Consider the following 15,997-nt stretch of genomic DNA (forward strand, 5'->3'; position numbering starts at 1 on the left):
AGATATTTGAGGCTATGGAGTTGAGGGACATATGTTGGCGGGGAGCGGATCTGTGTTTGACAAGGTAGGTTTCACAGGCTGAGCTGAATGACAGACTTCCCTGAGCCGGCTTACTGGGAACATATGTCATATACCCCCACAGCTTCTGGCTGCTCTTCAGAATTGACTTTTCTTCCTCTTAAGCCTCTCAAGCAGTACCATGAGGCCAGCATGGGACTTAGGAAAAGGAGGAAGACAGGAAGAGGACAGCAAGGCTTGCAAGTGCTGGCTGCATTACAGCACAAGGCCCTGATGTCCCCCTGGTTCCCAGGATTCTCTTCAGCCATCCAGCTGCAGCATCTGTTCTTTCTGGGCCAGCTACAATTTCAGACTGAGGACAGAGCAGCAGGGGTATCCAGTAAATAGGTGTAAAGTGTCCTGTTAGTCTGCTGATTGGGTTTCAAACAGAGCACAGCTGCTTTTATGTTGACTGCTTTATCCCTCCTGCAAAGTGCCCGTGTTTCCCTATATGAACACTCACACGTGTGTGCATGTGCACACCACACTCACACGGAAATCGGCAATGCTGTCAGCACAATGCTGGTTGGTCAGTTTCTGGCTGTCCTCATTACTAGGGGAAGTCATTTAAGGAGTTTCATGGGGTTCACACCATTGCATCTTCCTTCCATGCATTGCCCCTGCTATGTCCTCCTCTTTGGCACCTTTTTCATGGGGTCCGCTAGAAACTGAGTCTGAAGGAATCATCTCCAAGGGTGTCTGGGCCTGGCACTGGACACCTTCTATGATCTGACCCATCTCCAACTAAAGCTCACAAAGCATACACAATCTCAAGACCATAACACAGATGTTAATGATGTCTTGCACATCAGACTCCCAGCCTTCAATAAATATGGTCCTTCCATCTAGTGCGCCTTTCCCCAGAGACCCATAGTTATAGTCAGAGTAGGTAAAACAGTGCTGAAGTAACAAACAACCCTAAACTCTCAGTGGGTAACAACACAAAAGCTGAGTTATCACTGTGGAAAAGGCAGCCTTTGTGGGCAGTTTTACAAGAAACAGGGAGTCAGTGTTTCAGCCTTTCCATTTTGTGATGCTGCCATTTTAACATACACCTTCTGTATTAGTCTGCTCTCACGCTGCTATAAAGAACTGCCCGAGACTGAGTAATTGAGAAAGGAAAGAGGTTTAATTGACTCCCAGTTTCACATGGCTGGGGAAGCCTCAAGAAACTTACAATCATGGCAAAAGGCACCTCTCCACAGGGCGACAGGAGAGAGAATGAGTGCTGAGAGAATGGGGAAGACCCCTATAAAACCATCAGCTCTTGCGAGCACTCACTCACTATCACAAGAACAGCATGGAGGAAGCTGCCCCTGTGGGTCAATTATCTCCACCTGGACCTGTCCTCCTGCCGCCCCGCCCCCTCCTCCCCACCCCACCCATGGGTCAATTATCTCCAACTGGACCTGTCCTTGACACTTTGGGATTATTACAATTCAAAGTGAGATCTGGATGCAGATACAGAGCCAAACCATAACACCTTACAAAGGCACCACAGAAAGGGGTGGAGAGTAGCACATAAAATATTTTTCAGGGATGAGATATGCATCCACTGCCTAGAGTCCAAACACATGGCCCCAAACCAACTACAAGAAAGGCTCAAAAATCGGTCTTCAATTGTGCATGTAAAGATCAAATGAGAATACAGCCAATCTCTGCCACCATGGTCATTCTGATCAGCCACAATCTATTTCACTCTTCTTTCCACACCTAGAGTAACCACATTCCAGGGAAACAGCCCTAGGCTCATGAAGTCCCAGCTTCATACTGAAACTGCAGAATCCCTGAGTGATGGGTGCCGGTGTTGGCATTAAGTCTGGATGCGACTCTTTTATGTCCAACAACCTAAGACCTGGACATATAAATTCACTACCCTTCAGAATGTACAATACTAGAAAAATAAGAGGATAACTGACAAAATTACTCCCATTAGGAGGACTGGAGAAAAGCCTCACTTGTAGCAGCCATGGGTCTACAATAGTTCTCAAATGCTGCTGGGCAGGCAAATTGAAAGCCCTCTAGCTGGAGCTGGGAACGGACTCATGGTTAGGCACAAATTCTGCTACTGATTGGAATTCCTTGGTCCGTGCCCCTGGACTCATGTAAGCTGTGCCCACTGAGTCTCCTTCTAAGAGGCTGTTCACCATTATTCTTATTCTTCTTGGACTGTTCTGAGGTAGACAGTGGGAACATGACACTTTGGGGACTATATGCTTTTTAATGCCTACCTCTTGCCCTATAGCACCAGAGGCCAAAGGGTTGATAACAGTCTTAAAGAGTCAAACATTCTTGGAGTCCAAGTTGGTAGTTTCTTTGACAATATAATTTTCTTCAAAAGACTGATTAGGCTGTCAATCTATTTGTTTCTGGTCTCTTCTAGTAAACACATTCAAAGTTTTAAAATCTGCTTTGTTGCTTGGCTTTTCATATACAGGTTACATGAAGTTACTTTTTCGATAATTTCTAATTTATTTTATTATTTTATTGTTTATTTTTATTTTATTTTATATTTATATATGTTTTTATTTATTTTGAGACGGAGTCTCGCTCTGTCACCCAGGCTGGAGCGTAGTGGTGCAATCTCAGCTCACTGCAACCTCCGCCTACCGGGTTCAAGCAATTCTCCTGCCTCAGCCTCCCAGTGCTGCTGGGACTACAGGTGCCACACCCAGCTAACTGTAATATTTTTAGTAGAGACAGGGTTTTGTCATGTTGGTCGGGCTGGTCTCAAACTCCGGAACTCAAGTGATTTGCCCACCTCAGCCTCCCAAAGTGCTGGGATTACAGGCGTGAGCCACCGCTGCTGGCCTCAAGATTTTTTAAAATGGCTAATTTGTAAACTCCATGAGAGTAGGGACCAGGCAGACTTGTTCACCACCATCGCACTCATCCTTAGCCCTGAGAGGTTTAACATAACCATTGTCCACAACACATGAGTGCACAATAAATGGCTTAGACTCAGCTACACTAACTGCAAAAAAGAGCAAATACTAAATAACTTTTTATTAAGGAGACACCTATTTCTGATGACTCTGTGCTAGGTACAGAATGTGACAGATATGGCTTCCAACTTACCACGAAGATGAAAGGAGGTGAGCAGGTGAAAAGTGACTCCAAGTGGACAAAAAACAAGTATTGGACACAGTCAGATCTGGAGTCACATCCAGCCCTGCCAGGAATCAACTGTCTGATCCTGGCCAATTTGCTTAAGTTATTAGAGCTCTAGTTTCTTCAACTATATAATGTGAGTATATTCAGGCAGGTGTGAGGAGGTATATTAAAAATATACAGCAGAGAGCCAAACATAAATAAATGCTCACTACATTTACCTGACATACTTATGTTACAAGGTCCATGGGTTTGTAGTGGCACCATCACAGCATCCCGGGGTGGGAGAATGGGGAAAGGAGAAAAAACAGGGTGGGGAGAAAGGGATTTCCCAAAGGAGAAATACTTTACCCTTCCTGAGTCCCACACAAATCTTACAGGTTAAGAAGATTTCATCCTCCCGTCAAGAAAAGAAGAAGAAACAGGATCCGAATGGTTAAATGGCTCACTCAAGCTCTCACAGTTAATTCATGGGAAAACCCAAGCTTAGCCCTACCAGGTTTCCTTACTCCAAGGCCACTATTCTTGCTCTATGCCCTGCTTCTCTGTCACCTTGTACTCACTCAGTATGTATCTACTTCATGTCTGTCATGCACCGTGAGCCATGCTGGGCTCCAAGGACACAGTGGGGGAGTCATGGACTGCCTGGAAAGGAATTCCAGTGCTTCATTGTCACCATGTGACATCTCCATCATGCCCAGAAATACTGATGTGGAGCAAGGATTCAGAAGGCAGACAATGTGGAACAAGGCAATTTTCAGTAATAGAAAAGGGTGATGTATAACTTAGCAATACTGTAGACCATTGCATTAAAGGCCCATTTTTACTGATTTATATGATTCATGAAAATGACCTGTGGAAATATGCTGGGTTCATATGCAGATTGATGTAATGCACCATTTACTCAAAGCACCCCTTAGTGTGTGTACGGTATAGCAACTTGTATTTATCTTGCAGGATTTTATTAAATCAAGCAATCATTTAAAAGATAAATTTTAAAATTTTATAATTTTAATGGGGGAAAATGCAAAAGTGCTTGACATCTTAATTCTTAAAATAGTAGAAGTTATGAAATACCTTTTTTAACTATAAAAGTTTTTTTCTTTAACTTGTGTTTTTATGTTTTCTTGGTAAATTATTTTTTATTTCATTTTTTAAAATTCTAGTAAAAACTTTTAATTTGAAATCTATCCTCTAAACAAAATCGTAAGTGTTCAACACAGTATTTTTAATATAGGCACAATATTGTATAGCAGATATCTAGAATTTATCTATCTCACATAACTAAAATTTTATACCCATTGAACAGCAACCTCCCACTTTCCCCCTCACCACTGTCAACCACTATTATACTATCTTTTTCTATGAGCTTGACTATATTAGATACCTCATATGAATGGAATCCTGTAGTATTTGTTGTTCTGTGACTAGTTGATGTCACTGTGCATAGTACTAAAATTCATATGGAACTACAAATGATCTCAAATAGCCAAAGTAAACTTGAGAAAGAAGTACAAAGCTGCAGGCATCACACTTCCTGATTTCAAAATATATTGCAGAGCTATAGTAATTAAAACATATGGTAAAGGCATAAAAGCAGATATATAGACCAACTGAATCAAACTGCAAGCCCATCCAAACTCACCAAATTGTAGACGCTAAATACGTACAGGTTTTATGTCACTCATACCTCAATAAAGTGGTTTTAACATAATAAATAGAAAACTAAGAAATGAACCAACTCATATACAGTCAACTGATCTTGAATAAGGTGTTAAGAGCACACAATGGGGAAATGACAGCCTTCGTAACAAATGATGATGGGAAAACTGGATAGCCACACATAGAAGAATGACATTGGACCAATATCTTACACCATATACAAAAATCAACTCAAATGGATTAAACACTTAAACATCAGACCCCAAACTGTAAAACTCCTAGAAGAAAACATAACGGGAATGCCTCATGACATTAATCTTGGCAATGATTTCTTGGATACGACACCAAATGAACAGCAAGGAAGGCAAAAATAGATGACCAGGACTACACGGAACTAAAAAGTATCTGCACTGCAAAGGAAACAATCAACAGAGTGAAAATGCAACCTGCAGAATAGAAGAAAAATATTTGTAAACCATATATCCAATAAGGGGTTAATATCCAAAAAACATAAGGAACTCCTATAATTCAACAACAACAATAACAACAACAAATAAATAAGTAAGTAAATAAACTTGATTTTTAAAATTGGCAAAGGACTTGAATAGTCATTTATCCAAAGAAGACATACAAGTGGCAAATGGGCATATGAAATGATAGTCAGCGTCACTAATTAATAAGAAAATGCAAATAAAAAACAAAATGAGATATCACTTCACACCTCATTGTCACCACGTGACATCTCTCATCATGTCCACCAATACTGGTGAGGAGCAAGGCATCAGAAGGCTGATGAGACGGAACAAAGCAATTTTCAGTAATAAAAAGGATGGTGTATAAGTAAGCAATACTGTTGACTTTTGTATTAAAAGACTCAAATGAATTAAACTTGTCAACAGTTATCTTGTGAAAGAAAGATAAGTGTTGACAACAGTATGAAAGATAAGTGTTGACAAGAACATGGAGGAACTTGAATCATTGTACAACATTGATAGAAATGTAGAATAGTGCAGCCACTATGAAAAACAATATGGTGGCTTCTCAAAATGCTAAAAATATAATTATTATGTGATCCAGAAATCCAATTTCTGAATATATATCCAAAACATTTGAAATCAGAATCTCCAAGAGAAATCTGCACTCATTTGTTCATTGCAGCGTCATTCACAATAGCTAAGATACAGAAACAACTTACATGTCTATGAATGAATGAATGGATGAAGAAAAACATATCTGTATACACATACACACTGGAATATTATTCTGTCTTAATAAAGAATGAAATCCTGCCACATGTAACCACAGGGATGAACCTGAAAGACATTTTTTTTTTCTGGTAACTTTGGTCCTTCTCTAGGTAATTAACCTTAAAGCATATTATTCACAGATGTCAAACAGTGGCACCTCTTGCATTCAGCTACTTCATCGGTGTACAAATGTCCTTGTGGCACACTCCGTGTGCAGGAAGACATGCTGCCACAATGAGTGTTAGCAAAGCCTGGGGCCAGAGAGGACTGAGTTCTAGGTTCACATCTTCAAGCCTTGGGGAAGTCCTCTAGGCTCACTGGGCTCAATTTTTCTATGTCTATAATCAAGAGACGATAATGAGGGATAATAATAATTGCTCTCAGAACTGAATTATGACTTTTGTGGGCCCCAGGCACCTTTGCCTTCATAGGCCTCCTTCATCCATAAAACAAGTACTTAAAATTATATTTTTGCACCTGTTTGTATAAAGGTGAATATAATTCAGACTGGACCACATTCCTTATTATTTTCTGATTTTAAAAGAAATTAAAACATTCCTTTGGTCCTTAAAAAGTACTGTAGACCCTAGCTAGTACTATAGACATGGCTACATCTACTGTGGCCACTCATTGTAGATATAAGAAGATATAAGTCTCTATCTCCTCACCTCACTGATTCAGCACTAACTGAGCACCCACAATGTGTAGGAAACTAATGGGCACTGAGGGCTCTAGAAATGAATATGCTACACCAGGCTTGGATGAAGACTGCCATTTCCATTGCTGCATCACGAACCCCTTACACGGTGCCTGAGACAGCGTTAATGCTTGATTAATGTTTGATTAGTGAATAAACCAATGGCAGCATCTCTGCTCAAAGAGATGTCACTGTCCAGAGACAACATAATGACATGTTTAATGAGAATTATGCATATCTGTGTCTTACATATGTGACTCTACGTCCTCATGAAAAGAATATGAGGGTGTTCACAATAACAAGCAAGGGCATATTCAAAGCAAGGGCAAAGTGCAAAGAATCCAATAGAAATGGGTATAAGAGAATAAAAAGAAGAGCCTATGTAGGAGAAATAAGATTTCTGCCTGAGAGGCAGCTCTGTGCCTCAGCTCCCCCTCCCCACCCTGCCCTGCCAGACACACACCTCCCATCAGAGGAGAAGGGGTTGTCACGGCACAAGGCTCGGCATGGAAGGAGCCTTATAAAGCTAAGCACATCCTCTTGTCCAGTGTGAGCATTACTCACTTTGAGGAAGATATCGTTCTACAATTCTCTGCAATTCGACTTAAAGACAGCTTCAGAGTGGCAACCTTGTACGTTTTCTCAATGACATGCATTCCTCTGTCTGGGAAACCATCTTCAAAGTAAAACAAAGGAAGGCGGATTTCACTTTGTTGGCCAGCACATTCATCTCAGAGAAAGGTACTCTAGCAGAACACCCTCCCCACCGCAGGGCCGAACTTATGATCTCCACGGGTGAGCCAAGGCACTGGGAGGCTCAACGTGCAGGCTGGAAACAGGCCTGTTGGGAAAGTCAAATGCCTGACACCCTAAGTGCTTTTGTTCTTCTGCGTTCAGATGTTCTCAGATTCCAAGGCATCCAACACTCATTTACTCAACAAAGGCTTCGTGGCCATCTGTCATGTGCCAGGCACACATAGGTAAATAAATTAGAAACACACCCTGCTCTGGTGGAGCTTAGAGTCTAGAGTCCCACTTCTGGATATACATCCAAAATATTCGAAATCAGGATTTCCAAGAGAAATCGGCACTCCCATGTTCACTGGCACATTATTCATAAAAGCCAAAATACGCAAACAACTTAAATGCTCATCAATGAATAAATGGATAAAGAACACACACACACACACACACAACCCCACATACACACTAGAATATTATCACGTCCTTCCAAAGAAGGACAAAAGGTATCACAACCTTCTTTGGTTAAACATTCACATCATGGTTAATGATGGGGATGAGGAGATGGCATCAGGCTCACTGATTTAAAACTCCAGCTTGGTCCCTGCTCAGCTGTGTGGCTGCAGTGACATACTTAACCTCTCCCAGTTTCAATGTTTTCATTTGTAAAAGAAAATATGAAAGGGCCATTCTGTGAATTGAAGGAGTCCGTGCACATAAGTGGCTTACCAGCATATTTGATGTAAAGTAGATGCTCAAAAATATGATTTGAAATGATCAGTAACACACTTTTCACACTGTTGTGAAATGTGTAATTTTCAATTATTTCATGTACAACAATTGTTTCATGTACAACATGGTGAATGACTCACAGGATCCATTAAGGGTTGGCACTGAGTTTTTATACATTGTCTTAGCCCCTGCAGCTCACAGATCCTAGCACACAGTAGGCGCGAAATAAATGGCTGATGAATAAATGAGCGCGTGTACTAAAGCTCCTGCCCAAGGAAATGGAGGTCTGAAGACAAAGAAATCTTCCTAAAGTCCATGTCTCCCCACTAGGCTGCCATTCCTCCCCTGGATGAAGGAACAGCCCTCCTTATGTCAGCGAAAAGAAAAGGAGTGTGCAGACTTTATTGGGGAAAAACAGGTTGCACCTCACTCTGAGTAACTGGATCCTTGATTTTTTTTTGGAGACAGAGTTTCACTCTGTCACCCAGGCTGGAGTTCAGTGGTACGATCTCGGCTCACTGCAACCTCCGCCTCCAGGGTTCAAGTGATTCTCCTGCCTCAGCCTCCTGAATAGCTGGGATTACAAGTGCCCACCAACACACCCAGCTAATTTTTGTATTTTTAGTAGAGACAGGGTTTCTCCATGTTGGCCAGGCTAGTCTTGAACTCCTGGCCTTAGGTGATCTGCCTGCCTCGGCCTCCCAAAGTGCTGGGACTACAGGCGTGAGCCACCACACCCAGCCTGAATCCTTGATCTTTAATGACAGTCTGTCAGAGCCTGAGTATTCATCAGGTGTGATGGCTATTTATGTCTCAACCTGGTCAGGTCACAAAACCCAGGTATTTGGTTCAACATTACAGATGTTTCTGTGAAGGTATCTTTTAGAGGAAATTAATATTTAAATCATTAGACTCTGAGTACAGCAGATAACCCTCCGTCGTATGGGTGGGCCCTGTTCAGTCAGTTGAAGACCTTTCAGTAGAAAAAGACTGACTTTCCCCAAAGAAAAAGAAATTCTGCCAGCAGACGGCATTCAGACTTGGATGGCAACTCTTCCCTGGGTCTCCAGCCTGCCAGCCTACCCTGTAGACTAGACGTGCCAGCCTCCACAAGTGCGTGACCCAATTTCTTAAAATCTTAAAATATACACGTGCAAACACATTCACACACACACGTACAACTTATTGGTTCTGTTACTTGGGAGAAAGTAACACATCACGCATGTGCCAACTGCCCCCAACTGGACCAGGCAGTGTCAGGGATATCACAATTAAAAACAGCACACAAAGGGCTAAAGGAGGCCTCCGGGATGACCATATCCAATTGTCTCTCTATACCTTGAGAAACTGAGACCCAGAAAGGGTAGGTGCCTGGCTCAATGTCACACAGCAGGTTGGCACTGAGGAAAACCACATGGCAGACCCTTCACTCAATGTCTCACCACAAGGCTGCATTGGAGCTCGTGGAGTAACATTTGATTTAATTATGTGGATAAATAACAGAAAAAATAATATCAGCAGGAGGTTTTTATTGGGCATGTTTGTGTCAGGCTCTATGCGCAAGGCCTTTAGAAGCTTATTTCATTTAATCTTCTCAGCACCCTGTGAGCCAGGCATTAGTATCTCCTTTGACAGATAAGCCATGAGTCAAAGAGGGTAAATAATTCCCCTAGCGTGAAGCTGCTGGTTTCAGATGCAGAGGGAATATAAGTACTTGTTCCACCAACTCTAAATGTGGAATGTCTAGATGTCAAAGGTGCTGCAGGAAAGAACAGAGGCCACGAGGGGAGAGGGGCCGGGGCTAATGAGAAAAAGACATGGCCTGTCGCAGCAACCCTCACCTCCCTGTGATTTTTTATGCCAATCAGCTCGTTTTGCTATGAAACTCCAGTTTTGCAAATGTCTCTGCAAGGAAAGGCTTATTTTGAAGGGAGCACCTGTTCTCTAATCCTTCCAGCTGATGCTGCAATCTGTGCGGATTCCAGTGTTATTTGTTAATGCGCTGGGCTTCTCAGGGATTTGGATACATAGCTCCCAGGGGAGGTGGAAGGAGTGGATTTTATTCTTTGCTTGGCAGCACTTCTCTGGTGGGAAGGCACAGGGTGGGTGCACAGCACTGAATCTGCATAATTGGATGCGAATCAAATAGAAAATGCACAGGAAAAGAATCAAGTCCTGAAAATAACCCATTGAGCTCAACTCCGTGAGCAAGTTCAAAGCTAAGCACTCACAAATAAACCATTTTATCTGACTCTGGTAAAAGACAGGGATGTCTGCTTTGACACACATCCCCAAAAATAGCCAAGAAGAGAAATAAAAAGAAATGCTATACTGTATCATGGGCCTAAGTCTATTTCTGTGGTGTTTTTACACACATTAACTTCTGAAACCCTCCCTAGAAGGTAGATGTGATCCCATTTCACAGTTAAGAAAACTAAGTTTCCACAAGAGTGAATGAGTTTCCCCAAGTCACACAGCATTTACCATAGCGGGCATTTGTAACCAGAGTCTGCTTTCTACCACATCGTGACAGTCTCAGAGATAGAAATTTGGCTGGGCCATGCTCAGATGTGTCATCTGTAATAGAGTCTGGTGGACTGAAATGGTCTATCATGTGTCCCATTCCATCCCACCCCACACCAGGTCTAATGTTCTGAGCTGGGCACGCACACGTCAGCGGAGATGCCCCTCGTTCCACAGCTGCCTCCTGCAGCCTGTTGCTGGCTCCTGCCGTGTGAAGCAACGGATGGTCCGTGTGGCCTCAGTGTCTTGCTGCTCAGCTTCCTACATGAACATGATTCACACATTTGTATCATTCATTCCCCATACTTTTATTGAGCACTGAGTATGGCGGGCATGGTGTTGGCCCTAGGGATGGGGAGCTGAATGAGGTTTCTATTCCCAGCCACTCAGAGTCCAGTGGAGGAGGGACAGAAATGCCTAGAGAATTGAAGAGGAAGTATTTCTTTTTAAAAAATCAGAGAGTACTTTCACATTAGCGGTGGCATCTAACAAGGTCTTGGAGGGTGTGCGGGGAGTTGCACATCAGAGTCCTTCAGGACAGAAACCTTCTTGTAATCATCTTCATAAGCTCCTGTGGCAGCCTCGGCAAAGGCCCTTGGCTTGGGAGATGAGTGTTGAAAGTGTTCTGAATTGATCTGTGACCAATGACATCCCCTAACGCCCCAGGCCACATTCCCTGGAAAACAGAGTTTGAGTAGAAGATTTTCAGGCAGTAGATTACTGAGGTTCTGAGGGCCAGCCCTGGTTCTGAGGCTCTTCAGTCTCCACACGGGGTCTACTGAAACTCTAGGTGCCAGCCCACATGGGGGCTGAAGGAAGGAAGGCTGGACACAGGGAGAAGCTGAACTGTGATTTAGTCACTGCAAAGGCTTCAGCTGACCATGGGGAGCTCTGCCTCAGTGATGGTCCTGGTGCAAAAGACCCGCAGCAGGGATAGTCCAACGACATGCTACAGGGCTCACTGCTTTCCACTCGCTTTCTTACTCATTCAGTTCCTATCTTCTGGGCCCTACATCAGTGCTAAGGATGTCAGGTTCTGAGAAGCTCAGTGGTTGACTGAAGGTCTGCATCTACAAGTCATTGGAGTCTACCCTGGAACTGGTCTTATTTGGCTCTAAAATCTGCTCCTTCCATCACATAGAGCCCCTTTCTGGCTTCAGGTCCTCTCGGCAGGCTCTTGACAACTCTTTTCTTTGCTTCTCAGGACCATAAAATCGCGTGACACAGCAGCTTGGACCAGATGAAGACACGACTTGGGCAGTTTTTGCCACCAGACCTCCTGGCTGGGTCTCAGAGCTAGCAAAGATGACATCACGGGAGAGCCAGCTGAATGCATTACCTAATATTCTGAACAGTTTGTGCACAGAGCCTGACTGTACATGAGGATAGAGCACCTCTTTTGTGGGGCTGACTGGGCATGGACAGTTTAACACATAATGTGGGCTACTCAGAAATTAGTAGTGATGGTTACTATTAGTGTGATGGTTACTTTTATGTATCAATTTACTTGGGCCACAAGGCACCCAGATGTTTGGTCAAACATTATTCTGGGTAAGCCTGTGAGGGTATGTCTGGATGAACTGGTCAATTGAATAAAGCAGATAACCCTCTCTAACATGAATGGGCCTCACCCAATCCACTGAGGGCCTGAATAGGACAAAAAGACTGAGTGAGAGAAAACTGTCTCTTATTTATTGTCTTTGATCTAGGACATCAGTTTTCTCCTGCCTTTGGACTTGGACTTGGAATGGGCCTTATAACACTAGCTTTCCTGGTTCTGAGGCCTTTAGCCTTGGACTGGAATGATACCATCTGTACTCTTGGGTCTCCAGCTTGCTGGATGAAGATTTGGGGGCTTCTCAGCCTCCAAAATCATGTGAATCAATTACTTATGATAAATCTGTGTGTGTGTGTGTGTGTGTGTGTGTGTGTGTGTGTGTGTGTGTATCCTATTGGCTGTATTGGTCCTGTTTCTCTGGAGAATCCTGAACAATACAGGCTGGTTATTTATGAGTAGACCACTAATAAAAACACAGCACACACTGGCTCAGGAGAAATGAGCAGAATCATACCCTGTGTAGTTAAAGCCCTGCACATCACAGAAGAGTAAGGGATGTTTCTTGGGATAAAAGAACAAGGAGAAGGACAGGCTATGTATAGTCAGCAGCTAGTGAGTATTGGATACCGGGCTAGGAACTTTACATTCATTACAACATTTGGGTACATATAACACTTCATGAGATTATTAGCTATTGGGGAATTTCTACAGGTGGGAAAACTGATGTTCAGAGAGTGCACAAATGAAAGTGGGAGCCAGGTTTTGAAAGCAGGCATGGCTTTCAATGTTATCACACAGTCTGAGTGGCCCCCTCACAGCACAGCCTCCTGACCTACAAAGAACCGTATTCTTCCAAGAGACCACATATAAGAAGTATCATATGAAGACCATATTCCTTGTATCTATCCCAGGGCTTGGCCTTAGAAATATTTCTGATAGAGCTTGTAGTGATAAAAAGAAGAGGTGGGAAGATGGTGAAAGGAAGGGTTAAATTAGCAAAAATCTCTGAAGGGGATGTTTCAAAGAAGCATGAATCTCATAGAACATACACTCTGCAAAGTAAAGTTTGAAAGTTTTGAAGCAACTGCCCCACGCAGGCCTTACCTCTGAGGAAGTCGGCTTGCAGTATCCAGCTCCAAAGACCAAGTTTTCCAGAGAAATGATAGACTGTTCTTGTCCGGTGTCTGGGCCACCTTTACCAAGCCAGGAGCCTCTTCCTGGACGAGTAAAACTAAATGAAAGATAATTGAAAGGGTGAAAAAGGAGGTAAAGAAAGTGATGGTGCCATTAACTCAGCCCCTTTGAGGGGTGTTCCTGTGAAGCCTTTGGGATAAGTCATTTAGGAGTAGTTCACCCCCAGGAGGTGTTTGCATGTGACATTTGTGGATGTCTTGATAATAAAGAGGGTATAACTGGCATGTAAGCTTGAAAGTCAAAGATGATACACATCCTACAACGTGTGCATGTAAATGCCCACCCTGAATACCAACAACATACCTGTAAGAAACACTGAAGCAGAGCTCCAAGCTTATATCACTAGAGGGGAAGGTGGCATGGGCTCCGGAAGTTTCAGGGGCAACTCTGACTGGACAAGGTCTGAGTCCTGTCACTGCTCCTTCCACCCCCTCGTCCCACTCCCTGGACCTCTTTTCTTCTGTGGAAAAGCATAAACCATCTTCCTCCATGATCCACACAAGAGTCTAATACGATGTCAAAGACTGTCATAAGCCAGAAAGCACTCGCTGTGTCAACACTAATTGGGAAGACCATAACCTACTCAGCTCACAAATGCGCAGTTCCTGCCCAGCTCTGCAATCCAAAGATTAATGGACATGTGATGGCAATGATCAATGTCAGGATCAAAGGAGATTAGGAAAAGATGTGTGATTATTCAAATTTATCATATTTGAGTTTATGATCATCTTCCTCTATCTTTACCTGTTTGGTTTTCATCAATTGATATACCAGTAATGTTTACTCATTCTCGTATTCTTTTTTAGATCTCTTCTATTCAATTTCTTTTCCAATGGATGTTTTGTCATATTGTGGATACTATATTCTAGGCATGTTTTAGTTCCTCAGTAAAATTTAAAGTCTCTGATGGCAAAGAGAGTCTTGACAATAAATAGCCCCAGGTGACATCTTCACCATCTTCACTATGGGTGCTTAAGAAACATTTGTGGAAGGGCTTAATCCAAGAGATCCAGGTTCCTGCTTAAAATATTGACAGGAAAATAAATTTAGAATTATATTTCTGTTTAATTCATTTATTCAAATATGTATTAGGCCCATACCATACGCCAGGCAGTGGGTTAGGTACTAGGATGATAAGATGATTAAGGCACAGCCTTCACCTTAAGACATTTGTCTAGAGAGCAAAGGAAACCAACAGATGTAATACAATGCAGGAAAATTCAGGCCAGTGTGTGCAGGAGAGCAATTTCCGAGGCAAACGAGGTAAAAAGAATACCATTCAGGACATAGGCATGGGCAAGGACTTCATGTCTAAAAATGGCAACAAAAGCCAAAATTGACAAATGGGATCTAATTAAACTAAAGAGCTTCTGCACAGCAAAAGAAACTACCATCAGAGTGAACAGGCAACCTACAGAATGCAAGAAAATTTTTGCAATCTACTCATCTGACAAAGGGCTAATATCCAGAACCTACAAAGAACTCAAACAAATTTACAAGAAAAAAACAAACAACCCCATCAAAAAGTGGGCAAAGGATATGAACAGACATTTCTCAAAAGAAGACATTCATACAGCCAACAGACACATGAAAAAATGCTCATCATCACTGGCCATCAGAGAAATGCAAATCAAAACCACAATGAGATACCATCTCACACCAGTTAGAATGGCGATCATTAAAAAGTCAGGAAACAACAGGTGCTGGAGAGGATGTGGAGAAATAGGAACACTTTTACACTGTTGGTGGGATTGTAAACTAGTTCAACCATTATGGAAAACAGTATGGCGATTCCTCAAGGATCTAGAACTAGATGTACCATATGACCCAGCCATCCCATTACTGGGGATATACCCAAAGGATTATAAATTATGCTGCTATAAAGACACATGCACACGTATGTTTATTGCAGCACTATTCACAATAGCAAAGACTTGGAATCAACCCAATTGTCCATCAGTGACAGATTGGATTAAGAAAATGTGGCACATATACACCATGGAATACTATGCAGCCATAAAAAAGGATGAGTTTGCGTCCTTTGTAGGGACATGGATGCAGCTGGAAACCATCATTCTTAGCAAACTATCACAAGAACAGAAAACCAAACACCACATGTTCTCACTCATAGGTGGGAACTGAACAACGAGATCACTTGGACTCAGGAAGGGGAACATCACACACCGGGGCCTATCATGGGGAGGGGGGAGGGGGGAGGGATTGCATTGGGAGTTATACCTGATGTAAATGACGAGTTGATGGGTGCAGCAGACTAACATGGCACAAGTATACATATGTAACAAACCTGCATGTTATGCACATGTACCCTACAACTTAAAGTATAATAATAATAAATAAATTTAAAAAAAGAAAAAAAAAAAAAAAAAGAGTGGATGGAGCTGCCCTGGATCCTGCTTGGCTAATTATCAGTATCACAGCCTTGGGAAAAGCCACTTAACCTCTATGAGTTAACTT

General features: G+C 42.5%; 1 protein-coding gene across 3 annotated transcripts in view; it reads right to left on the bottom strand.

Annotated features, from left to right (window-relative positions):
* Positions 1–14,855, bottom strand: part of FAM135B (family with sequence similarity 135 member B) — a 110,937-nt gene extending 96,082 nt beyond the window's left edge. For 2 of the 3 annotated variants that reach the window (XM_031669782.1, XM_031669783.1), the window contains exon 1: positions 13,433–14,855. The gene's annotated coding sequence lies outside the window, so the exon portion shown is untranslated. The remainder of the gene's footprint in view (positions 1–13,432) is intronic. The other variant, XM_031669781.1, reaches the window with a different exon arrangement.
* Positions 14,856–15,997: the final 1,142 nt, after the last annotated feature.

Source organism: Papio anubis, chromosome 8, assembly GCF_008728515.1.
Source record: "Papio anubis isolate 15944 chromosome 8, Panubis1.0, whole genome shotgun sequence".
In the NCBI taxonomy this organism is placed as follows: Eukaryota; Metazoa; Chordata; class Mammalia; order Primates; family Cercopithecidae; genus Papio; species Papio anubis.